The following is a 26,947-nucleotide window of genomic DNA, read 5'->3' on the forward strand; positions in this document are numbered from 1 at the left end:
TCCAGCCCATATTCTTTTTATATTCTATTTATATTCTATCCAAGGATATCTCCTGATTCAATTTACATAGACATTTTGAATGTGAAATTATGTACCAGAAATTGTGCTAGCATTGGGGCTACAAAAAAGCCTAGAGTGTCCTAGAGAAGAGAGATGTGAAACAAAAAAGATTAAAATAAAGTGTGATAAGAGGGACTATGATCATCTTATTATTTGGCATACCTACTGCTAAAAAAAATTGGTCTGTAAACTAACAATGTATTTTATCCTATTAAAACAGGATAGCCCTAGTTGGTTTGGCTCAGTGGATACAGCATTGGCCTGTGGACTGAAGGGTCCCAGGTTTGATTCCAGCCAAGAGCGCATACCCAGGTTGCGGACTTAATCCCCAGTGTGGGGTATGCAGGAGGCAGCCAATCAGTGATTCTCTCTCATCATTGATGTTTCTATCTCTCTCTCCCTCTCCCTTCCTCTCTGAAATCAATAAAAGTATATTTTTAAACAGGATAAATAATAACTGAGTTATCAGTTTTCCTAGTTAATCCAAGTTGAGTTCTAGTGATCCCTGCATCATTTTCCAAATGCTCACACATCATCTCTTTAGCTAACAACTTCAAAATTTTGCCAGAAATCAACCTCAGATTATATGTAATTTCTGAAAATTATTTCCTCCATCCTTCTTTTAAATACCCTTTAGGACTCTCTCTTATTTTCTATGCCCCCCCCCCAAAAAAAATTAATGCTGGCTTGAAGACCACACCAACAAGTTCTTTCACTAACCTTGGAAGATAAAGTATCTGGGAGTAGTTATATTTGCTTATCAAAATGGAGAGTTATATTCTTTTACTGCTTCTGTTACTTCTCAAGACCACTGGTCATCAAATTAGCATCATAAGAATCTTCTGCAGAGCTTTTTAAAGCACACTTTTCTAGGCCCTTCCCCCAAGTTTCTGATTCAATAGAATGAGTTGGTGCCCAAGAATTTGCATTTTTAACAAGTTCCCAGGTAATGCTGATGCTGCTAGTCCAGTGATCACATTTTGAGAACCACCACTCCATAATGTATATCTACACTTTGTTTGAAAATCATTCTTGCCAAGAAAGATAAAAATTAAGAATAAAATAATTCTGCTTTCTTCCCAGAACTTAACATCATACCATCTTTTTTAAGTAATGGAACTCTCTCTGAATCCATTCATTCATTTAACAACCATTTATTGAGTACCTACTATGTGCCAGGCACTGTAGTAAGCACTAAGGCAAGGCTGGGGAACGTCCAGCCCGTGGGCCATATAAGGCCCCCAAAATCATTTGGTCTGCCCCTGCCAAGGCATTAGGGGTGAGTTAATCAAATGTTTGACCAAATATAGCAGGCTGACTTTTAAGTTGATAATTTTGTATGGCCTTCAAATGATGTTATAAATATCCAAATGGCCCTTGGCAGAAAAAAGGTTCCCCACCCCTGCACTAAGGCAAAAGATAAAACAAATTCCCAGCTTGTAGAAAAGCTCCTGTGCAGGGATCTAAAGAGTAAACGACATATTCCCTCTGGGAAGTGCTGTGTTGGGTTTTGCTGGGGTCATATTACGGACTTAAGCAGTACCTATAATATAGTGATGCAGTGATGGCGAACCTATGACACGTATGTCAGAGGTGACAGGCGAACTCATTTTTTTGGTTGATTTTTCTTTGTTAAATGGCATTTAAATATATAAAATAAATATCAAAAATATATGTCTTTGTTTTACTATGGTTGCAAATATAAAAAAATTTCTATATGTGACACGGCACCAGAGTTAAGTTAGGGTTTTTCAAAATGCTGACACGCCGAGCTCAAAAGATTCGCCATCACTGACCTATATGTATTATTCTGAGTCTTTTGTATAGGAGGGGCAGCTCCCCCAAAAGAAGGGGCAAGGATTGTTCAGTTACCCAAGACAAGTGATGCTGGGTAGACAAAGCCATACTCTGCTGTGGGAATTGGGAAAGATTCTACAAAAGAGAGGACATACTATGAATTGTTCTTATAAGTCTTTTGTAAATTTTTTGTTGCACTAATTTTTATTATAGTAGTTTTTGTTTACCTGTCTTTTCCTTTTACGTTGAAATAATTAATAATTTTATAAATAATTATAATAAAATGACACCTGTATGACCAGGGCCTGGTTACATTTGTAATCTGGGAAGCAAAGACATAAGAATAAGGACAGTCATAGAAGATTGGTCTTCTCTATCCAGTGTTGTTCTAGAAATCCAAAGTTCAGAGGGAAACTGACTCAGGAACCAAGAAGAGTTAGGCAATGTCAGGAATTAAGTTTTAGGTGGTACCAAAGAATTTTTCCAGAAAACTATTCTTTATTCTCCAGGTAATTGGCGTTGGGCTTCTGGCTCTAGTGGGCCATGTATACTGAAGATGAAGTTCAGCCTTTGACATAATCTCAGGCATCATCTTTATTGGGTGTGAACAAGCCCATAACAAGGTTGGTTGCCTTGTAGCTTCTCACACCATAGCCTCACCTTCTCACAGGGGTACCCTTAAGGCAGCCTTCTCCTCCTCCTCAAGAGTATCAGGAGAAGAGGCTCTAGAAGAGAGGATTTCCACAGTTTTGTCTTATACATATTGCCCTTCTAAAGGTACAAAATTCAAGATATTGAAGCCTTCAGCTTCTGTAGCACACTTGATCTTTTCTCTCCTCCGCACACATGCACATGCATGCTCACACACACACTAGAATATATAATAAAAACTTCATTTACTTCTAGATCTAGAAAAGCATTGAGTCTTATCATTCAACAACTAGTATTTAGTGAGTATTTACTATATGCCAGGCCCTGTCTATGTGCTTGGGATCCACCGATGAACAAAACAGACAAAAAAACCTATCTGCTCTGCAAAGCTCACATTCTGGTGGAGATGTTATATTCCATGTGAATGAAAGTATCAGATTCTTCTCTCAAATGATACTTAACTGGGGGAGGCATGGGTAAAATGGGAGGACCACAAGCAACATGGTGTGGACAAGTGGCTTCTGTGAGTGGGAGAGGGGTTAGAAAAGGGATGTGACAGAGGTAGATTGAACTACTCCCAGCAAATCTATTTTTGCTTTTCGTGTTTTAACATTATCTATCTATCAGTCAGTCAGCATTCCATCCTTATAGTTTTACAGTATGGCACTTCCCAGATAAGAATCCCATTCTTTTTCTTTTTTTACATGGTTTCAAGAGCCATCTGGCAGTCAGGCTGTTGAATTGAATTCAAGGATGCTTTCAAATTAGTGCCATGAAACAGGCAATTCACCATATCTCCATAAGGCACATTACTGTCCCCCAGTGAATGATACCTGACAGAAACAGTAAAGAACAACTTATCTAGCATCTAACAAGCATTGCTTTTCCCAGGATGGGCAGAGAAAGGGATGCTGAAGGGAAGCATTGCAGTAAGTCTTATCATCATTGAGTAATCACAATGAGTGCATTGTAAGTCAGTCAGCCCACGCCAACCATTGTAGCTGGAAAACTTACGCTGTGGCACCTGTCCTTGAAGAACTTAGACAGGTGAAATTCCATTTCAACAGAAATATAATAAAAAAGTCCAATTCTCTAGAAAGTCCAAAAAGAGAGCACTCTGTAGGTTTATTACTGGGGAAAGGGAAGTGGTTCCTGCAACCTTGTGTGAGACTAGAGTAGATTTCTGTCACCTGACATTGTTGCTGAATCTTATGGGAACACAGAGCTAGAGCTGCTACCAAACATTCATCATGGGTCTCCTGTTCAGTTATGAGTGTAATCTCTCAGAAATGCTTACAAAAGTGCTATAGCAGAAAGACCTTACATAGGACAACACTGTTGCTCAACAGCCCTGTTGGCTGCTATTTTCTACTGGAAATAGATAGAAACCTCTGTGTAAGTAAATAATGATATCCTGAAGCAGAGGAAGACTTTTCTAATCCTTAACAGTGTCCTTTGGGACTTGTTTAGAGATTCATGGAGTCATAAGGTGGGTATCACTGGAAATCAGTTCCAGATTTCCACGGGATTCTGTATTGTGAAAATTGCCACATCAAATGAACAATGAGTTGGTTCACAGCTATTTTGGGGTGGATGGGTGGGAAATGTCATCACAATGGTTGTTTCCCAATTTACAAACGAGTAGGATTTTTTTTTCTTGGAAAATTGGACACATATGTAGCTGTAACTAGTATGATATTTAGTTTTCCATTTTTTAAGAAGTATGAGTAAATAAATGTCTACTATATACAGTGCTTTGTGTAACTAGCATCAGTGGATAATGGGTTTGAGCAATGCTAATAGGATTTTATAAAATAATTATTAAAAATCTCTATGAAGTGAACATTTAAAACAATTATTTTCCTGAGGTCATAGACTCAACCTAAAATTAAACCCACAGTTAGTCTACTGTGGCTAGAGGTGATCAAAGATTAAGTGGATTTGCTTCACTGGGGGTCCTCAGTTACCACCAAAGCACCTTTCATCTCTGGATTGAGGCCTGTAATGTAACTCATTTGGTTCTTTTACACTTTCTCCCCTTCAACCTCAATAGATTCCTGTGGCTTTTGTGTTATATTTTCATAGTTCTGATCAAATAATTATTCCCATCCCTCTTGCTCAGGCTTCTTTGCATCATCTCTTTTGTTGTGGATTTAGACTTGCATGAGCTCCACTCCTTCTTGTCTCCTCCCTGCTAATTCCACCCAGGAATTATTCTATGGGTGAATAGAAGGTATTGACTGTTCAATGTGTTTTTCGTGTATTGTCAGCTGCTTTATTGCTGCCTTTCTCCAGATTTTGCCACTAAAAAGCAAGGAAATGTTCTTTTAAATCACTAGGCTCCTGTCATGTCCGAATAGAATGGGTGCCTATGATTGGGTAGATACTATGAGTAACACTGAAAGCTACGTCTAACTTGTGTCAGCAGCAAGGTGGCAAAGAATACAGAAATACCTCCTCAGAGGATACAGAAAAAGCCTCCTCAGCGTGGAACCATTTTCCCAGAAAAAAATAAGCTTACCATTTTCTAGTGTCCAGAGACTTATAATCATGGCGAATGAGCATAAAGTTTAAGATTTCAGAGCAAATCTCCTTGAGAGCAGAACTGACCTCAGCTCCAACTCAGACTCCACTGTTATTAAAAATAAAAATCCTAGAGCAGCCCTCATCACATCTACTTTGCTGGCTGGCTATTTGGAATTTTGAAGGATAATTTTATTTTTTTTTCTAACCTCCCATGCAGCGGTAAATTCCACCACTTCCAACCCACCCACCAAGGACCCTAAATCTGTCCATTGCAGTCGAAGCAGGACCTTCTGGCTGGGTCCCCCTGATTTGGGCTGACTTTGTGCCTCCTAACAACCTTAGCATGATGTCTTATCTTAAGCACCACCTTACCCAGTCAGTGGACTGAGCCTGACCACTTTGGGCATGGACTTGCTGCACCCCTCGGTGGGCTACCGGGGCCCTGGGCTTCTTGTCCCTCAGCCACCCCCCAGAAACAGTACCGGGAGATGACAACGTGCATCCAGGCTCAGCTAGACGTGCTGGAAGCACTGTTTGCTAAGACCTGCTATCCAGATATCTTCATGTGGGAGGAGGTGGCACTGAAAATCAACTTGCCTGAGTCCAGGGTGCAGGTAGTGGTTTAAGTATCAAAGAGCGAAGTGCAAAAAAAAAAAAAAAAAGGATGGCTGCTGGCGGGATGGAGGTGAGGGATAGGAAGTGAGTGAGGGGATGAAAAGAGAGTGTGTGGATGTGTGTGGTGTGTGTGTGAGTGAGTGAGGGACAGTTAAATCCTGCAGGAGCAGCAGAGGCTGGCAGACCAGGCTCTCTGGGACAGGGAGAGACTACCATCACTGCGGGAACTCCCAGGACTGTGGGACTCGGGCACAGATCACATGCCATCTTGAAGGGGAGAGCGGCCTCTTCTAGGAACTCATCAGCACCACCACCCAGACAGGCCTGGGACACTGCCCTCAACCCGGCAACCACTCCAGCCAAAATCCTGCAGCCACACCAGCAGACTCGCAGACCCTGGGATCTCCACCACCAAAGGAACACTGCAGTAAGTGCAACTCCCCTCCCCAGCGGCAGGCCTCCAACATTGCATTTGCGTGTCTCCAGCACGCAGGTCCCCGAAGCATACCACTCCATAGATTTCTCTGGTGAGTCACTGTGGGCCCCAGCTGGGTGTGATTTTTGTACAGACACAGGCTAACTGCCCCCCAGTCGAAATTCTGAATTCTCTCTGCCTGAATAACTGCCCACACACACCCAGCTGCGCAACTTAAGTGCCAGGGCCCTTCAGCACCAGGGTCCCTCAGGGTGCGTCAGAGCTCAGCGCCCAGCAAAGGCACTGCCATGGTTGCTCATTCCCCCTGAGCCAATCTATCCACAGGGCACTTTGGGAAGCCGCAGTGAGCCTCCACTAGGTCTGATCTTGGACAAATAGGGACGCACTCCCTTGGGCAATAGAAATTCTGAATTCACCCATCCTGGATACCTGCCCAAAGACGCCTCAATTAAGCATGCCAGGGCCCTTCAGAGTGCTGCAGTGCACCTGCGCTAGCAAACTCACTGTAGGTGCTCCTGTGTGCCACCACCGGGAACGCATGCCTATCCACCACAGGTGCATCAGCAAAAACTGAGTTTTCCTACCCCACAGCTGCAGAACTCTGGACACTACAGTTGCATGCTTTTCCAGCATGCAGGTCTCCCAAGACCACCACTCCACAGGCAGCCCTGGGGCCCCGCTGTGAGCCCCGCTGGACACGCACTTAAATAGGGGTGCATTGCTTGGCTGTAGAAACGCTGAATTCCCTCTTCTGGGATACCTGTCCACAGACACTGCAATCCAGTGGCTTCACTTCCAGGGCCCTTCAGAGTGTGTCAGTACACCCTGCTGGCAAACACACCACAGGTGCCCCTGTGAACTGCTGCTGGGATTGCATGTATCTAACCATGGAGGCAGCAGCAAAAGCTGAGTCTGCCCACCCCACAACTACAGAACTCTGGACACCACAGTCACGCCTTCCCAGAACACAGGCCTCCTGAGCCCCACCACCCCAATAGACGGTTCCTGGGGGCCACTGTGAGTCCCCACTGGGCACACATGATTTCAACCAGGGGCACAAGACAGCAAAAATTGGGACATCCCCTCCACAGCTGCTGACTTCTAGACACCTCACTTGCACCTTTCCAACTCATAGGCCTACATCAAGAGAACCCAAATAGCTCAACTAGGGAGCTACACTAGACTACCAAGCGCAGGAGACCTGAGAGGCCACACCAGTAGCACCATACCCAAAAGAAACTGGGTAGCAAAGCAAATCGGAGCTACAGTTAAAACATTACAGCAAAACATGGGAAGACAAAAAAGCAATCCACAAAAGAAAGAAAAAGAGGAATCACCAGAAAGGGAGTTAAATGAAATTGAGACTACTAACTTATCAGAGAAATAATTCAGAGTAATGGTTATAAGGATGCTCAAATGGCTGGATGACAAATACACACAACTCAATGAGAATTATAAGGAGCTGAATGAGAATATCACCAACATGAAAAGGAACCAAGAGGAAATGAAGAACGACATAGCTGCAATAAAGAACACAATGGAAGGCTTAAACAGCAGGCTAGAATAGGCTGAGGACCGCATCAGTGAATTAGAAGACAAGGTAGGAAAAAACACACAAACACAGGAGCAACTGGAAAAAAAACTTAAAAAGCAAGAGGAGAGCCTAAGGAACCTTTGGGACAATGCAAAACGAAACAACATTCGCTTAATAGGGGTGCCAGAAGGAGAGGAAGAGAAGCAAGGAATAGAAAATCTGTTTGAAGAAATAATGACAGAAAACTTCCCTGATACTGGCAAGAAAAAAACTACACAAGTCCAAGAAGACTGCCAAACAAGATGAACCCCAAAAGACCAACACCAAGACACATCAAAATTAAATTGGCAAACACCAACAACAAAGTAAGAATCTTAAAGGCTTCCAGAGAGAGACAGAAAGTTACCTACAAGGGATCTCCTATTAGAATATCAGCTGACTTCTCAACAGAAACACACCAGACAAGAAGGGAATGGAATGAAAAAAGTGATGCAAAGCAAGGGAATGAATCCAAGAATACTATACCCAGCAAGACTGTCATTCAAAATTGAAGGTGGAATGAGGAGCTTCACAGACAAAAAAGGGCTAAGAGAGTTTATTAACACCAAGCCAGCAATGCAAGAAATGCTAAAGGGACTGCTGTGAAAAGAAGAAACAGAAAGACAAGAAGAAACACAAACATTAAGAATAAAAATGACCACAAACAAGTACTTTTCAGTAATAACATTAAATGTAAATGGATTAAATGCTCCAATTGAAAGACACAGGGTAGCTGAATGGATAAGAAAACATGACCCATATATTTGCTGTCTGCAAGAGTCCCACCTCAGAACAAAGGATTCACACAGACTGAGAGTGAAGGGATGGAAAAAAATTTTCAGGCAAATGGAAATGAGAAAAAAGCTGAGGTTGCAATAGTTATATCTGACAAAATAGACCTCAAAGTAAAAGCCATAACAAGAGATAAGGAAGGCCACTACATAATAATACTAAATGGAGCAATTCAACAAGAAGATGTAACTCTGGTAAACATATATGCACCCAATAAAGGAGCACCCAAATTCATAAAACTACTTCTGGATGATATCAAGGGAGAGATCAATAGTAATACAGTCATAGTTGGGGACTTTAATACCCCACTGACACCACTGGATAAATCCTCTAAACAAAAAATCAGTAAAGAAACAGCAATCCTAAATGACTTACTAGGTCAGATGGACTTAATTGACATCTTCAGAATATTTCACCCCAAAGCTACAGAATATACATTCTTCTCCAGTGCACATGGGACATTTTCAAAGATAGACCATATATTAGGATACAGGCAAAGTCTCTTCAAATTCAAGAGAATAGAAATCATAACGAGCATCTTCTCAGATCACAATGGCATAAAACTAGAAATCAACTACAATAAAAACATTGAAAAAAATCAAACACTTGGAGGCTAAATAGCATGCCATTAAACAATGACTGGGTTACCAGAGAGATCAAAGAAGAAATAAAAAGCATCCTGGAAACAAATGACAATGAAAACACAACAATCCAAAATCTATGGGGCACACTGAAAGCAGTCCTGAGAGGGAAGTTCATAGCTCTACAGGCCTACCTCAAAAAAACAAGAAAAACTGGTAATAAATGATCTAACCCTACAACTCCAAGAGTTATAAAGAGAGCAACAAGAAAAGCCCACAGTATCCAGAAGGACGGAAATAATAAAGATCAGAGCAGAAATAAATGACATAGAGACAAAAAAAAAAAAACAATACAAAAGAACAATGGAACCAAGAGCTGGTTCTTTGAAAGGATCAACAAGATTGATGAACCTCTCGCCAGGCTCACCAAGAAACAAAGAGAAAGGACCCAAATAAACAAAATCAGAAATGAAAGAGGCGAAGTAACAACAGACCTCACTGATATACAAAGGATTGTCAAAAAATATTACGAACAACTCTACTCCAACAAACTGGACAACCTTGATGAAATGGACACATTCCCAAAAAAATACAAGCTTTCAAAACTCAATCAGGAAGAATCAAAAAACCTGAATAGGCCAATAACTACTGATGAAATTGAAACAGTAATCAAAAAGCTTCCAGCAAACAAAAGCCCTGGACCAGATGACTTCACAGGGGAGTTTTACCAAACATTCAAAAAAGAACTAAAGCCAATCCTTCTTAGACTATTCCAAAAAATTCAAGAGGAAAGCACACTTCCAAGCTCTTTCTATGAAGCCAGCATTACCCTAATCCTAAAACCAGATAAAGACACCACAAAGAAAGAGAACTACAGGCCAATATTCCTGATGAACATAGATGCTAAAATCCTCAACAAAATTCTAGCAAACCGGATCCAGCATTATATTAGAAAGATCATACACCATGACCAAGTGGGATTTATTCCAGGAATGCAAGGCTGGTACAATATCCACAAATCAATAAACATGATACATCACATAAACAAATTGAGACGCAAAAATCACATAATCATATCAATTGATGCAGAAAAGGCATTTGACGAAGTCCAACACCCTTTTCTGATAAAAACGCTCAGCAAAGTGGGAATAAAGGAATCATACCTCAACATAATAAAAGCCTTATATGACAAACCTACAGCCAACATCATACTCAATGGGCAAAAACTAAAACCATTTCTCTTATGAACAGGAACAAGACAGGGATGCCCACTTTCACCACTCCTGTTCGACATAGTACTGGAAGTGCTAGCCAAAGCAATCAGACAAGAAGAAGAAATAAAAGGCATACAAATTGGAAAAGAAGAAGTAAAATTGTTATTATTCACAGATGACATTATACTGTACTTAGAAAACCCTAAAGACTCCATCAAAAAATTATTAGATGTAATAAATGAATTTGGCAATGTAGCAGGATACAAAATTAACACCAAGAAATCTATGGCATTTTTATACACCAATAGTGAACTTACAGAAAGAGAAATTAAAAAAAAAAAAAACAACACAATCCCATTTACCATTGCACCAAAAAAAAATTAAGATACCTAGGAATAAACTTAACTAAGGAGGTAAAAGACCTTTACCCAGAAAACTACAGGACATTGGAAAAAGAGATAGAGGAAGACATAAACAGATGGAAGAACATATTGTGTTCATGGATTGGTAGAATCAACATCATCAAAATGTCCATAAAACCCAAAGCATTCTATAGATTCAATGCACTCCCAATTAAAATACCAATGGCATATTTCATAGTCTAGAAAGAACTCTCCAAAATAAAAAATAAAAAACCCGAATAGCTGCTGCGAATCTGAGAAAGAAGAACAAAGTAGGAGGGATCTCAATACCAGATATCAAGCTGTATTACAAAGCCACTGTTCTCAAAACTGCCTGGTACTGGCACAAGAACAGACATATAGACCAATGGAATAGAATAGAGAACCCAGAAATTGACCCAAACCACTATGCTCAATTAATATTTGACAAAGAAGACAAGAACATACAATGGAGTCAAGACAGTTTCTTCAATAAATGGTGCTGGGAAATTTGGTCAGACACATGCAAAAAAATGAAACTAGACCACCAACTTACACCATACACAAAATAAACTCAAAATGGATAAAGGACTTAAACGTAAGACGGGAAACCATAAAAATATTAGAGGAATCCACAGGTAGCAAAATATTAGATATATGCCAAAGGAATTTCTTTACTGACACAGCTCCTAGGGCAATGGAAACTAAAGGGAAAATAAACAAATGGGACTATATCAAAATAAAAAGCTTCTGCACAGCAAAAGAAACCATCAACAAAACAACAAGAAAACCCACTGCATGGGAGAACATATTTGCCAATGATATCTCTGATAAAGATTTAATCTCCAACATTTACAGGGAACTCATACAACTTAACAAAACTAAGATAAACAACCCAATCAAAAAATGGGCAATGGGCCTAAATAGACACTTCTTGAAAGAGGACATACATAAGGCTGAGAGTCATATGAAAACATGCTCAAAGTCACTAATCACCCGAGAGATGCAAGTCAAAATGACAATGAGGTACCATCTCACACCTGTCAGAATGTCTACCATCAACAAATCTACAAATGACAAATGCTGGCGAGGATGCAGAGAAAAAAAACCCTCATTCACTGCTGGTGGGAATGCAAACTGGTGCAGCCACTGTGGAGAACAGTATGAAGTTTCCTCAAAAAACTAAAAATGGAACTTCCATTTGACCCAGTGGTCCCATTTCTAGGAATATATCCCAAGAAACCAGAAACACCAATCAGAAAGGATATATGCATCCCTATGTTCATAGCAGCACAATTTACAATAGCTAAGATTTGGAATCAGCCTAAGTTCCCATCAGCAGATAAATGGATTAAAAAAAATATGGTACATCTACACAATGGAATACTATACTGCTGTAAAAAGGAAGGAACTCCTACCATTTGCAACAGCATGGATGGAGCTGGAGAGCATTACGTTAAGTGAAATAAGTCAGTCAGAGAAAGATAAATATCACATGCTCTCACTCATTTGTGGATTATAATGAACAACATAAACCGATGAACAAAAACAGATGTAGAGACAGAGAAGCATAGATCAAATGCTTAAAACTCAGAGGGAAGGTAGGGGAGGGTGGGGGTGAGGGGGAGAGATCAACCAAAGGACTTGTATGCATGTATATAAGCATCAGCAATGGATGTGGACAACAGGGATGTGAGGGTGAGGGCAGGATTGGGGGGATAAGGTCACATTTGTAATATCTTAATCAATAAAGGGAAAATAAATTAAAAAAAAAAGAGCTAAGCACCACCATCAGCAGCAACAACAACAGAATGGAGGTCAAAACAAAGTGAGGCCTACAAAAAAAAAAGATATCTCCAGCTCAGGAAGTAAGTTCAGAGAGTGGAACGACTGGCCAATTCACCCCCCTCTCTAGCGCTGCAGCGCTGGCCATTTCCAGCATCAGTGTCCTGTGTCTATCTGGAGCCCAGCCTTCATCTCCCCTCTGTCAGATCCCTTGTCCACCTCCTCTTCCTGCATGCAGAGGTCCTATCCCATGACCTACTAGTATACTCAGGTTTCAGGTTATAGTCAAGGATATGCTGGTTCAACTTTCTACTTTGGGGGCATGGACTATGGATCTTATTTGACCCCTATGTATCACCAGCTTCCGAGACCAGGGGCCACACTCAACCTTATGAGTACCAACGCAATTACCAGCCATCTCATTCAGTTCCCAGCTTCTCTTTTCACCCAGGGATATGGATCTTCAAGCTTAGGTTTTAACTTATCCACTGATTTCTTGGATTATGAGGACCAAACTGCCTCTTAGAAGCTTAACTTCAATGCTGACTGCTTGGATTATAAAGATCAGACATCCTTGTGGAAATGCCAGGTTTTGTGAAGACCTGTAGAACCTCTTTTTGTGGGTGATTTTTAAATATACTGGGCTGGACATTCCAGTTTTAGCCAGGTATTAGTTAAAAGAGTTAGATGAAATGATACTCAGACTCATCTTCTGATCAACGTTCCAGGAGGCATAGAAGGAAATAAGAAAGTCCTTAGAGGGGCCCACTGACCAAGAACCTAAAATGGACAAACCAATCTAAGATCCTGTCATAGTTTTCGATCATTGGTTTTCTTGGTTCTCAAAGTGATCCAAAGCATTTTAGCCTTGTGCAACCAAACACCACCAAAATAAGCAAAACTAAATTGTGAAGTAAAGGAGGGAAGGACATAGCCTTCTTAAGCAGAGGTGTTCCAGTGGTTTAGCCAATCCTTGGTTGAATCTTAGGAATGGACCGTGTCTCCAGCTCACTGACATTTCATGACCAACTGTTAGTTGGCACTGAAAACCTTTTCAGGGCTGTGTGAATTGTGTGACTGATTGTCCTAGATGCACTACTTTATTTAAAAAATAATATTCATAAGGAGCAATATGTAGTCTAAGAGACAATCAGTGTGTGTCTTATATAAATGGTACATCCGAGGTTTTAAATCTGTGCTAGGCTTTGCCGAAACCAGTTTGGCTCAGTGGATAGAGCATCGGCCTGCGGACTGAAAGGTCCCCGGTTCGATTCCGGTCAAGGGCATGTACCTTGGTTGCGGGCACATCCCCAGTAGGAGATGTTGCAGAAGGTGGCTGATCGATGTTTCTCTCTCATCGATGTTTCTAACTCTCTATCTCTCTCCCTTCCTCTCTGTAAAAAATCAATAAAATATATTTTAAAAAAATAAATAAATAAATCTGTGCTAGGCTTCAAACCTGTGATCTCCTGTTATTGTATGCAACCTTGAACTCCACCTATACAGAGGTTCTTCTGTGATTAAATAGGTTATAATTATAAGCAAAATTCAAAGCAACTGAATACTTATCTAAAAAGATTACCTTTGGCTGGAGGGGAGCTGTACTGAAATTTTACAACAAAATGTCTGGACAAGAAGAGTGAGAGAAGATAAATGAAAGGACACTAATTCATCTGTAATTTACTGTTGGTAAGCCTAGCAGTAAAGAGACATTGGTCAATTGCTCTGACCCTGATGAACTTATAAACTGAGATCAATGATAACTGGAAAAGTTATATATGCATAAACTTTTTCTTCCTGGATTTGGCAGATATGTATAATTATATTAAAATGGTTCTAACATACACACACACACACACACACACGCACGTACATGCACGCACAAAAAAGATTTCACAGCTGTCATTCAAAGAATATTAGAGATCTAAGGTATATTCTCAAAGTGAAAGCACAAACTGAGCTCATCTCGAGGCCATTTCAGTACCCTCTTCTCTGCTAGATGTCCATCAATAGTATATATTTCTTTCTCAGCATATTTCAGTTTTCAGTCCTTTGAAATATGTAGCCATTAATTGGAGAAAGTTGATTATGACAAAGAAGGATTCTCCTGATATCTTCTTTAACATAAATATAATGCGTATATGTTATATGATCCAATTTTGTCACATGCACACACACACAACTCAGGGAACAAATTATATATATAAAAGCCTAAACAACCATTACGACCGAACAACCAGAATGACCAGAATGACTGGTCACTATGATGTGCACTGACCACCAGGGGCCAGACGCTTAATGCAGGAGCTGCCCCCTGGTGGTCAGTGCACTCCCACAGGGGGAGCGCCGCTTAGCCAGAAGCCAGGCTCATGGCTGTCAAGGGAGCTGAGGTGGCAGTAGGCGCAGCAGGGCCCGGATGAGTGGGAGTGGTGCGTAGTCCGCCACAGCTCAGGCTCCTCCCTGGCCACCTGACACTTTGGCACTGCTACATCCCTTGGGGGATGTCTGACTGCCGGTTTCGGCCTGATCCCCAAAGGCCATCTTCCCCCCAGGCGTCCCAGATTGCGAGAGGGTGCAGGCCGAGCTGAGGGATCCCACCCATGCATGAATCCATGCACCAGGCCTCTAGTGAAATTATATACACCAAACATTAGCTGATATCTCTAGATGCTGGGATTACAGAAGATTCTTATATTTTTCTTTATGGTTATCTTTATTTTGACAATGAATGAAAACAATAAGTATTACATATTATAAATTAAACCGCAAGCAATTTGACTTTATACATAGAGGGCCCCCAGGAGGAAAGGGCTTATATTAGAAACAAACAAGCAGAACAAAAAGTTCATGTTATAGTTATATGATTTCAAGAGGAATAACTTAGAAGTTCTCATAATGACTTACTAGTTCTAAAGGTGAAAACAAGTTCTGATAGATTTCAAATTAGTTTAGTTTTCACTGAGTCTTTCAATGTCCCCATTCAGTGTTTCAGTGTGTGTTTTGTCTATGATTAACGCTATTTCCAGATGCTTTGGGAGGTAAAAAATTGCTTTAAGGCAGTGTTATCATATTTGGAAACAAACAATATTTTATTGTGCCCTTCTTTTATACATATATACATGCTCTTTTTTTATATATATTTTTGCCTTTGTGCAAGTTAGATCTTTTTTTATTTAATGTTTTTTTATCTCTCTCCAAAAGCTTTATGACAGCTGAGTTTTAAGTGGTTGCTTCAGGCTACAGAAGTCAAAGATGAAATTGAATTATGCTTCCAGGCTTGGAGTACAAAAATCAAGAAAAATTTCATTCATTATGATTAATTAATCCAGAAGCACAGTGGTAGTATTATGATTATATTGTATCTGGAATTTGGAATATTTTCAGCTGACATTTACATGGTAAAGGAGAAAAAGGAATAGTAACTCTATGCCTGACAAACTGTTCCTTAGTAGACAGGCTGGAGGCTGGGGAGAAAGTGAGTAAGAAAGAAAAGAATAAACAAGAGACCAAGGGGAAGAAAAGATGTTATATATCCATATAGGGGTTTAGGATTTTTGAGATTCCTCACATTATTGATTATCTCCTGGAAAATCCCATAATATGTGTGGGATGATAAATGGCTTACAAGTCAGAGTTACCCTCAATACCATTTTTTATATGCCTTGATTTGTCATATGTGGTGTTGTAGTAAAAATTACAATGATAGTGACATATACAAGTGAATAATTAAAATATTTCAGAAATGCCTGCTAGAGAAGAGGCATTGCTAATAAGATTCACCTACTCAAATCCTTTTATATGGACTCCTTTTCTTTGTTGTGATAAACTTCAAATGTAGATCACCTGAGATTTATGTTACTACCTAGTGGACAACTGGTATACCAAAGGGACCAGGATCAAAGATGAGACATACAGGAAAAGACAGTGAGAGGAAGAGAAAGAGGGAGAGAGAGAAGTGGGGAATTGGGAGTGAATTCATTAGCCACCACTGCAATAATCTATATATATAAAAGCCTAAGCGACCCAATGACCCAACTGGTTGGTGGACCAGTCACTATGATGCACACTGACCACCAGCAGGCAGATGCTCAATGCAGGAGCTGCCCCCTGGTGGTCAGTGCGCTCCCACAGGGGGAGTGCTGCTCAGCTGACTGACAGGCGCCAGACACTAGGCTCATGGCTGGCAAGCACAGCTGTGGTAGTGGGAGCCTCTCCCGCCTCTGCGGCAGCACTGCCAAGTGGCAGCGGCAACAGGCGCAACAGGACCAGGATGAGCAGGAGTGGCCCAGCTCGGGCTCCTCCCTGGCTGCCTGCCACTTTGGCACTGCTACATCCCCTGAGGGGTCCCGGATTGCGAAAGGGGATTGTGAGAGGGCGCAGGCCAGGCTGAGGAACCCCACCAGTGCACAAATCCGTGTAACGGGCCTCTAGTACCAAATAACAAACAATCACAAAATCTCAGTGGCATACAACAATAAGCATGTACTTATCGCACATCTGTGGGTCAGCTCTGCTCTTCTGTAGGCTTTCTCACACATATGCAAATCAGGAGGGAAGTCAAATGCCCCTGCCTGGCTGAGATCACCTGGGCTTCTCTTCCTGATGCAGCTAGGATGCTCTGCTCCCCATTTTCCTCTATCAGCTTTTCTCATGGTACAGACAGAGGCCCAAGAGAGAGCAAACTCCACTGCACCAACATACTTCAAGCCTAAGTGTCCATGACAGGTGTAAGCATCCATCTGGTCAAAGGAGGTCATATAGCCTGGGCATTGGGGGACCAGGGGAGTAGGAGATCCTGGAGAGAGTAAAGAACTGTAATCAGTAACACCATAATCACTGGAGGTGCAAGGGGAAGGGAAAGTGAGAGTGAGAGAGAGACCTAGAAATGTAGAATTTCCTTCAATCATCCCCAAACCCTGGCCAAGCAAATGAGGAATTCACATTGGTAATGGTTTCAGCCCTTGGTAACTTTGGGGAACACAATATGTTGTGGGTCACAATCCCACCTTGGCAGCAACTTTATTTCCAGCGTCTTGGCATGAAGTTTTTCCTGAGCAGTATGGGAGAAAGTTTCTTTTCTGGGGGCCTGTGAATTAAGTTTAAATAACATTGTCATTGTGACAGCTCAGGGGCCTTACAGATGCAAACATCAGATAAGGCAGGTAGGTGTAAGTCAGGCTGCTCTCTGAAATGTGCTGTGCGTAAGTGCTATATATGGATGAGGATCCAAAATACACTTCCTATATAAAAAAGCTAGTTAAAGAACCCTCTAATTATTAAAGCATGTAAAGGAACACTTCCAGAAGAAAGGCCTACATATATGGTCCTATATTCATTTGTGTGATGTAATGCAAAGGAAACCCTTTATACTCCTAAAGAACTTCATTTTCTATACCTGTAAAATTAGATATTTAAAACATGTAGCAAAATTTACCTATGTAACTGAAAGATCTATAATTTTGACAAAACCAAGTATGTTTTACTTTAAGGGTTTTAAAAAAGCTTCATGGCATAAGTGTTCATTTCAAAATACTTGAGGCAAGGTTAGGATCAGATCAGTACACTGGAACAAACAATTGATATATTTTGTTTTCCTAGCACTTTGTCGTTTGGACATCTACTGCTTCTCTACTTTATGAGTTTCTGGGAAAGGTCAATCATGGGGCCATGCCCTCCCATGACTACCACCATGGCTGAAGCGGTCATTTGACCTTAACTGGGGCAATGAGACCCTCTCCCCTGTAAATTTGTATCTCTAGCAGTGTACCGATGTCATCAAGAATACAGGACTAATAAAATTTGTCATAAGAATTCAAATTTTACAAAGAATCAAAGAGATTTTCTTATAATAATTTTTGTCTGATATTGATATAGCAAACAGTGTTTTAGTTGAAAAGTTGATTTTAAAATATATTTGGAAGGATAAAAACTAGGAAAAGTCAAGATACTCCTGAAGTACTAGTAGAATAAGATATCAATTTATTCTAAAGCAATGATAAAGAAGGTAAAGTAATAGTGTTACTTTGGGGAAACCAACAGAACAGAATGGAATATCCAGGTAGAGATTCACTTCATGTATAACTGGGCTGGCAATCAGGACCAGTGAGGAAAGAGTGGACTGGTCTCTTCGATATGCTGATAAAACTAGTTATGGGAAGAAAGAAAAAAAAGCCCATTGCACTTTATTGTCACACACACACATACACACACACACACACACACACACACACATAACCAAAATGGTTTAGTGATGTATCTATGAATGGCAAAACTTCAAAATTTTAGGACTTTGAGAAGAAAATATAGTTTTAAGGCTTTTGGGTAGGGTTGTATAGGGAAGACATTCTTAAACAAGAAAACAAAACAAAACAACAAAAGATTGGCCTTGTCTTTGACTGCAGTTAGTTCCTGAAAGACAAAGTTACAGTCAGATAAAAGTCAGTTGCCTCTGAGATTGGTCCATCCTGATATTGCGCATATGGCCACAGAGTCACATCCAAATGATTGGGACATAAAAGGAACAGAGTTAAGAACTAAAAGGTGTTGTGTAGAGCAGGTGTGAGAGTGCAGGTGACCAGGTGTGTGGCACATAAGGAAGATCTTTTAGCATTCCAGAAGAAAGCAGGAGGGATGGGCAGCTAAAATTCAACGCAGATTCTCAGCACATCCGATCTCATTGTAATGTCTTGTTATTTCCATTTTCTATTAGATTATCCATAGTGATAGGGCTTTATTGCTTTACTTATTATCTAATCTAATAAAATAGAAACATGCAAATTGACCATACCTTTGCTATGCCACAAGCCACGCCCACCAGCCAATCAGAGCAAGTATATGAAAATTAACCCAACCAAGATGGCAGCCGGCAGCCATGGAGCTGGAGCAAGCAGGAGGCTTGGTTGCCCTGGCGATGGAGGAAGACAAGCTTCCTGCCTGCCCTGGCCAGCTCTGGCCTCCGCTGAAGGCAACAAAGTTTCAATTATAGAAGATAAATAAACCCCAGATACCTGCTTCCAGCCAGCCTCCATTGGGAGCTTGGATGGCTGGGGGCCGTGGCCAGCCTGCAAACAGCCATCAGCCCCTCACCCAGACTGGCCAGGCACCTCAGCAGGACCCCCCACCCTGAAGGGGCTGTGGCCAGCCTGAAAATGGCCCTCAGCCCCTCACCCAGGCTGGCCAGGCACCTCAGGGGGGACCCCTAACCTGAAGGGGCTGTGGATAGCCTGAAAACAGCCATCAGCCCCTCACCCAGGCGGGCCAGGCACCCCAGGGGGAACCCCTAACCTGAAGGGGCTGTGGATAGACTGCAAATAGCCATCAGCCCCTCACCCAGGCTGGCCGGGCACCCCAGCGGGACCCCCACCCTGAAAGGGGTGTGGCCACTCTGAAAACAGCCCTCAGCCCCTCACCCAGGCTGGCCAGGCACCCAGCGAGACCTCCACCCTGATCTGGGACACCCTTCAGGGCAATCCAGCTGGCCCACACCCATGCACCAGGCCTCTATCATATATAATAAAAGGGTAATATGCAAATTGACCCTAACAGCAGAACAACTGGGAATGACTGGTCACTATGACACACACTGACCACCAGGGGGCAGACGCTCAATGCAGGAGCTGCCCCCTGGTGGTCAGTGCACTCCCACAGGGGGAGCTCTGCCCAGTCACAAGCCAGGCTGACGGCTGCCTGTACAGAGGTGGTAATGGGAGCCTCTCCCACCTCCTCAGCAGCACTAAGGATGTCCGACCGTAGCTTAGGCCTGCTCCCCTTGGCAAGTGGACATCCCCCGAGGGCTCCCGGGCTGCCAGAGTGATGTCTGACTGCCAGCTTGGGCCTGATCCCCCAGGGAGCGGGCCTACGCCAGCAGGTGGTTATCCCCTGAGGGGTCCCAGACTGCAAGAGGGCACAGGATGGGCAGAGGGACCACCCCCCCCCCCAGTGCACAAATTTTTGTGCACCGGGCCTCTAGTAAATTATATTAAATGAAAACCTTTTTAGAAGACATAATATCTCTAGTCCCCACATATGCATTTAAAACACAGGACAGTATTGATTTTTTCAAAAGTCACTGAGAGTTTGCATTTTAATATAAGTTGTTTTCAAATGTAATAGACTTATCAAAAGGCTCTACGGATATGGTAAAGGCTTAGGGGGGGAAATGGTGAAAAATTCTTTCCCAGGAATTAAAGGACTGTTAAAATTGGGATGGAGGTGAAACATAGAAATTGAGAAATAAAATGATCAAGTTCTTAGCTAGAATTCATAAGGCAGAATAGCAAAAACCAAGTATTTGAAGTGGAAAAAGTCCTCATTTTTATACTACAGCAAAAATTCTTCTGAAGAAAAAGAGACCATTTTAATAAAATGGAGGTCTATCATAATATCAGTTTAGAAATGGGATAACTGATAAAACAATGTTAACATTTTTTTAAAATGTATTTCTTAAAACAATGAACAATACCTCCCATAGACTAATACCTTTGAACAAGAATAGGTATTTTACTTTTTATTTAACATTTTTAAGAAGTTAGGGGAGAACTTTCTGTAAGATCTCTTGACATATTAAATAAAAATCTCTTGAAAGGAGGCATCTAATAACCTTAGCCAATGGTTCCAGTGATTAGTGTTGAGACCTTGGACAAATCTCCCAACTTTCTTACATTTTGATTGTCTTGTCTGGAAAATGAGGGCATTGTACTACATGATATTGAAAACAAAACTAAAAATCCAGACAAGCAGAAAAGCAGGCGTTAAGTCCCAGACTCTGAGTATAATAGGAGGCCAGAGAGGAAATGTTAACAAGAGCTCGACAGGGAGTCACTTTTAAGAGAGGCTGGATATCGAGCAAGCTAAAAAGATAGGCAGCATCCAAGACAGGAAAACATTTACTAAAGTTAGTGGAGGCCGAGGTGGAGACTGAATCACAGGAACAAGGTAAAACTCTGGGTTACAGAGCAGGGGCCTAAGAACTAGGCTGCTTTCCCTGAAATGATACACAGGTTCTGCGTGGGGAGTCAGGGCTCCTTAAAGCACTCCTATCTCTAGCCCAAAATTGGTGTTTGGGATCAGGGGAGCCTGGCCCTGGAGATGGGGGCAAGGAACTCTAGAGGGAGGTGAGAGTAGAAACTGGGGAATCAGAACCCAGCCAAATGGCACTGTGGTTTTCAAGGCAGTAAGCTTCTCCCTGAAAAATAAGCAACAGAAGAAGAGAGATTTCATTAGCACTTTCATAGAACCAGAAAACATAGTCCTAGATAGGCTGCATGGCTGTCAGCCCAGAAACTTCACTCTAAATCATTTGGAAAATCGTGTTTGTCAACAGGAAATTAAAATGCCTTTAATGGTAGTTGCTTAAATGTCATCTCACATTTTCACCACAGCCTCCTTTCCTGGAGAGAAAATTTCAAATTTGTCATTATCCTCTCTTAGAAGTGGCTCAGGGCAGTTGTTGTATGAAACATAAACCAAAGCACAACAATCGACTTCCGAATGGGATGCCAGTACTGTGTACACGGAAGCAGCATGTAAACCACAAAGGGAGGCGGGTAGCAGCATGTTTGTCAGATGGCCAATAAAAGACAATATCTGAATTCCCATCATGAGATCAGCCTTTGGAATATTTTATGTTTTCCAAATCAGACCTGGGGTTTTCTGGAATGATGAACAGTAACACCCGAAGCAGCAAAGTCTTAATCAGTACCACTTAGAAATTTGTAACTGAAAATTACTCAGGTCGCCCTGTTGAGGCTAAGAACATGATTATGTGATAGTGTAGCTCATTTCACACATAGAAAAATCCCTGGGAAGTTAAGGGTCCTGTTGAGCCATTTGTATTTTAAAATTGTTTATTTAGATTCGACTTTTTTATACTTGGTTTATATGCCATTGCTACTATGTGAGTTAATTTCTATATCTTCCTGCCTGGTTTTCAATACAATATAGTGGAGGGGAAAGAATGTTGGATTGTATCTCATCTTTGCTGTGCACTTGCTGAGAGCCACTGAGTCAGGCTTCTGAACTTTCTGAGACTCTTTCCCTTCTATAAGCAAAGATGATTGTGCCCATGCCCACTTCATGGTATGACCAGTCTTGTCATGAAGAATAATCAGAGGGAAACAGTACACAAGGCCTGGTACTCCTCAAATGTTAGTTTCCTTTGTCTACAATTGGCCCCACCCTACCTACTTAACCATGCTTCCTATTCACTTACACCTACAACTTTCACTCCAGCAAGGCAAGTCGCTGGGTTATGTTACTGTGGCCCCATGCACCTTACCTAATTTTTACTCATCTTCTAAGTCTAAAAGGTAAATATATTACCCAGCTGGTGTAGCAATATATTTATCTTTGAACGTCGACCTATGAACCAGGAGGTCATGATTTGATTCCTGGTCAGGGCACATGCCCAGGTTGTAGGCTCAATCCCCGGTATGGGGCGTGCAGGAGGCAGCCAATCAATGATTCTCTCCATCATCGATGTTTCTATCTCTCTCTCCCTCTCCCTTCCTCTCTAAAATCAATAAAAATATATTTAAAAAATAAAAGGTAAATATGTCTACACATAAGCATCAACAAAATGGAAATGGATCATGTTATTTTGTTTTACTCCTACTTCTTACATCTCTTCTTGGCTACGTATTTACGTAGATAGTCATTCTTAACTTGTAGGTATCATGGCTAATGCATAAAATAGTCTTACTGAAGTTCATCTATGTAACATTTATTTTCAATTCTACAAATATTTACTGTTTACTTACTATGCAGAGGATATAAAGTTGAGAAAAATCAATCTTTTCCCTCACGGGCCTATTATTCCCTTAGGAAGAAATTTGAGTGATGATGCGTGTTGTATTTTTTAGTCAGCTTAGATAGTTATTATGAAGTATCCTGCTTCTCTATATTTGGTGAAATTCAGGCTATGGATAGTCTTGTGCTTGTATTTTCTGAATGGTAAGATGAAACAATGTAGTAACTGCTTTAAATAATATGATATGTGATGAATTTTAAACCAGATGCAATAATTTTCATCTAGGCTTATTTGAAATTCATCTTAAGGCAAAAATGGTTTTTTGTTTGCCAACAAATTATGGCTTGATAGTTTGATTCATTAGGAGTTAAGCAAAGGCTTACTGGTAAGGGTGTATAACCAGAACACAATCTCAAAAGATGAGTTACATTTATCTATCAAATGAAAAATATATTTCTGTACTGGAATACATGTCAATCCATGTAATTCTTGACCTTCAGTCAATGGAAGGTAAATTTGGTTAACTTATGTTTGAATGTATTTTGCCAGTTCTGTTCACATGATTTATAACTGAACTCAAAGCTAGTACTTTTGTTTATTAATTGTAGGCTGGAAGCTAATTCTGTCCTCTAATAGAACATTCTCCTAGTGCACTATTTTATTTTCTTAGAAAATAAAAAGGAAGGAATGACATACTTCCTGGAAATATTTAGTGTGGACAGGTATGGTAGGGAATTTTTATTAATTTATTCTTCTAATACTCTCCTTGTGTTAGAGAAAGTGGCTTGTGGGTGATGGTCTTAGGCCCTTATAGTGGCCCATCCATCTGAAAACCTGCTGAGCATGATCACAGATCACAAGTTTGGGCTTGAGTTTTCCCAAGCTGGCTGCAGAGACAACTTGTCTAGGCTCCCAGTGAACAGCGACAGCCCACAGAGAATGTGTGTTTACCCAGACCTTTTCCATGGTTTACTTCTAAAAATTGGTTCAACCGCATGGGAATTTAGTTAGACTCTTAGAATTATAATCTTTGACTGGCACGTAACCCAAACTATTTTTATAGGATTTGGAAATCAGATTGGAGCTTTAAAAATGAGGGGAAATAGTAAGAGTCCAACTCCAAAGCTATTTCAAGTGTATCCACAATCCACCTTTTAAATCATGGGTCCCATCACCAAATCATCACGTTTACTAAATGTAACAATAGGAAGCAGAATTTTAATGAGACATAGTAAAAGATAATTTTTTCAGTCCTATGCATCTCACTTGGGAGATAAATGTATGTGAAAACTTACTTTGTGCATAATCCCTATTTAACTAGACATATTCCATCTAGATACTTAGGAGAATGAATTTTTGTACCATAAGGTCGATTTTATATTATGCACCTGTGGTGTTTCATTCATGAACAAAGATCAGGCTATGGTTGATAAATTGAAGTGTAAGGTTGATAAATAAACTCTACCTTTAGGAATCTCCAAGCTATTATATCTGCATTTCGGAGTGCAAGAAAGGATTAAGATTGATGCTTTATTTGAAAATGCATTGTTTTTCTTGTTAAGAATAAACCAGTTACTAATAGAAAGAAAAGGTTTATCCATAGTAGAAAGCTAGCAAACAACTTACTATGCCATGAAGAACTTGCCTTTTCTAGTTCTCACATTCAGTAGCTAAATGCAGATCATTGCCATATACAAGTATTTACCAATTTTAAAAGGTCTTGGCCCATCATAGCTAGTGTTAGATTTGGAATATAGCTTTTGTTGCCAAGGTGACAAACACTTATAAATATAACACATCTTCTAATGTGCTTTTAACTTGTTATTTTTATGGCTTTTAAATCAGATACCATTAGCAAATATATTAGGTAATTTAGCTGAAAGACCATTTTCCTCTAACACTTTTTGTTACATTTCCCCAGGTATTTCAGTAAATGTCTGTTGTGACATTCTACTCCTGCTAGGCTTCCAATGTAAGGGGATACATAAAGTACATCTGGTAAAGATTAACATACATTACCCTGCCTTTTTTGTATTGATCACTGAAAAAAATGTTTAAAAGAGAGTTAAATTTGTAGTCTCCTTGAAGAGTAATCATTGTTTCCATTGTTATTTTGGGGTCCACACCCCCTCCTCACTCCAAATAACAACCTGGCTTTAAAATTCAATAGCCAGAGGAAAGGGTTTGGGAGACAGCATAATAACTATATATTAATACTTCCCCAAACCTCCACACCTAACTGCTTTCCCTTAGACATCAAAAAAGAAGGCTATGGGGGAAATAATTACAATAGATCACCTGGAGCCCTAGTATTTCCATGAGTCTTAGTTTATTGTTCCAAACAATAAACCAAACAGCCCAGGCAGGGAAGGAATTAGCTCTAAATGTATTCACTGGATTTTGAAAGGAAGGCCTGTGAGGTGGACATATTTGTCACAGCAAAGATAAAATCAGATGGGAGATACTTAGTTTAAGCTCAAATTCGCATTTATTGTTACCTTGTCAAGAATTCTTATTAGAAGATTGTCCATTCATTCATTTATTCTTTTTCTTTCATTCATTCAACCAACAGGCATTTAAGCAGCATCAGTCATGTTCCAAGCACTGGAAGAACACAGATGAGCAAGTCCCAGACCTCAAGAAGAATATAACTTCAGGAAAGAGGTAGGTAAAGAAATGAAGTATTACAACACACTGAAAAGTGCTAAGGTAGAGATTACACCAAATCGAGGTCAGAGACAAGTCCCTAGAAAAGGAAACCCTGCAAATTGTTTTTAGAAAATCATGATGGAAAAGAGGAACATATATTTAAATAGCAAAACACTTGATAATTGATATTTTATATGCTAAGTCCAAAATTGCTATATCTTTACTGTGTGATTCTGAATGTCCCTCTGTGCCTCAGTTACTCCCATGTAATGTAGATAATTATCCTTGCCACCCGCATAGCTCATTGAAGATTGTTGATAGGAATAATGGGATATGGGTGGTGAAGCTCTTTGAATTCTTTGGAAAAGAAAGATGCAGTGTAAACACACAGCATCCTTATTATTCCAAGGGGTAGCATTTTGGATAATTACCGTATAATGCTGGACCTTTGTATGTGTGTGGTTTGTTTCTTTATAGAAAGGTAAGTGCTAATGTTGAGTTTCTCTAATAACTTTGAAAGCACTTTTAATCCAGCAGACAAAACATAATAATCTTTAGAGTAAGTTAAATCCCTTTGTATTTGAGTGGATTTTGTTATTTACTAAAGTCTTAGGCAATTTTAGCACAATCATGCAAAGCAGTGCCCAGCAAGCCCAGGTCTCTCAGTATCTGAAAGGCATTGTTGCGAACAGGCCAAAAACTTTCTTACAACCGACACAGTTCTCTCTGTGTGTGTGTTGTATGTTGTGTGTGTGTGTGTGTGTGTGTGTGTGTGTGCGCACGCGCGCACACACACACACACACACACACACACACACACACACACGCCTGAGCCTCGGGCTTGCCAGAAAGAGCTGGGAACGAGCTGAGACTGGCTAGCATACCTGAGGCAGCTGTTACACCGTGGCGCCTGGATTCTTCTCTCAGACTCCAGGCTGGCTCCCCTTCTCCTCCCCTTCCCCCTCCCCTGAGCCCCCCCCCGCCCCCCCCACCCCCGCCCCCTGTCCCTGCCTCCTCCTCCTTTCCCTCCTTTTCATAGTCTCTAAATCTGGATCTCTCATTGTCTTTCTTCCTCCTGTGACTGCTGAGAGACTCCATGGTCTGAGACTGTGCCCTAGTCCTGCTGCCAGTCATTCTGAGA

The 26,947-nt window shown here is 40.9% G+C and overlaps 1 long non-coding RNA gene and 1 pseudogene across 1 annotated transcript in view; both read left to right on the forward strand.

The window, feature by feature from the left end:
• LOC132242968 (uncharacterized) overlaps positions 1-26,947 on the forward strand; it is a 163,224-nt gene that overhangs the window by 44,359 nt on the left and 91,918 nt on the right. Inside the window, exon 3 of the long non-coding RNA XR_009454746.1 lies at positions 25,730-25,821. This is a non-coding gene — a long non-coding RNA (uncharacterized LOC132242968). The remainder of the gene's footprint in view (positions 1-25,729; positions 25,822-26,947) is intronic.
• LOC132211495 (homeobox protein OTX2-like) lies at positions 5,378-13,008 on the forward strand (annotated as a pseudogene).

The sequence above is a fragment of the Myotis daubentonii genome, chromosome 10, assembly GCF_963259705.1.
Source record: "Myotis daubentonii chromosome 10, mMyoDau2.1, whole genome shotgun sequence".
In the NCBI taxonomy this organism is placed as follows: domain Eukaryota; kingdom Metazoa; phylum Chordata; class Mammalia; order Chiroptera; family Vespertilionidae; genus Myotis; species Myotis daubentonii.